This window comes from Merops nubicus, unplaced genomic scaffold (genome assembly GCF_000691845.1).
Source record: "Merops nubicus isolate BGI_N331 unplaced genomic scaffold, ASM69184v1 scaffold24374, whole genome shotgun sequence".
Classification (NCBI taxonomy): domain Eukaryota; kingdom Metazoa; phylum Chordata; class Aves; order Coraciiformes; family Meropidae; genus Merops; species Merops nubicus.
The window spans coordinates 33,520-34,409 of NW_008602598.1; positions in this window are offsets into that span (position 1 = coordinate 33,520).

The window sequence follows — 890 nt, forward strand, 5'->3', positions numbered from 1 at the left end:
TCCTTCCCAAAGCAACAAGCAGCCAGTTTTTTCAGGAGAATGATTTGAGAAACAGTGCCACAGGCGTCATGGAAGTCCCGGTAGACAAAATCCACAGCCTTTCCCTCATCCTTCAGGCAGGATGTCGCCACAGCGGCCACCAGGGCTTTGTAATGTGGGTCGTTGTCATAGCGAGAGGCCATTGTGATGCAGTGGCCATGCGGGTATTTAAGGAGCTCAGGCTCCCTGGGGTGTCCAGACCCAGAGGAGCACCTCCCTCAGGAGGCAGCATATACCCTGGGTGCCCATGGCAAATCTGAAGCGCACAACGCCAAAGATGCCCGTGGACGAGGATTTGGACAACAACTTCCAGCCAGCCAACAGGCTGCTGAGCCTGCAGCTCAGGCACCAGGAGAGGGACAGGGTAGGACAGAGAGGCCACTGCTGGGCCAGGACCATGGTGTCAGGGCAGACACCTCCATCCCCTTCCTCCTCCTCCTTCCACCCACAGGTGGACCAGGGCAGCCAGAGCCAGGCCTCATCCCTCGATGGGAACAGGCTGGCACAAGCTCGCACACACAGGTAAGGAGCCCGAGGGCAACAAGGCCAAATGTCTTCCCGACCCAAGGACTCCGGAGAGGCCAGCAGGCCAGGCAGGCCCTGTTGTGCCAGTAGCCGGGCGGCAGCCACCTACCCTGGGGCCAGGGCTGCAGGGGAGCCCGGCTGCAGCAGCTCTCGGTCCAGCCGGGGCGTGGGGCCATGGGCCACGCTCCTCACACAGCCCTTCTCCTCAGTTTCCTATGCAGATGGACAGTGTGGCACACATGGTGACACTGCCCAGGAGCGAGGATACACAGAACAGAGCGCCCAGGCTGCTGGGCCTGCTGCCTGCCTGGGGACAGGCAGCAGGA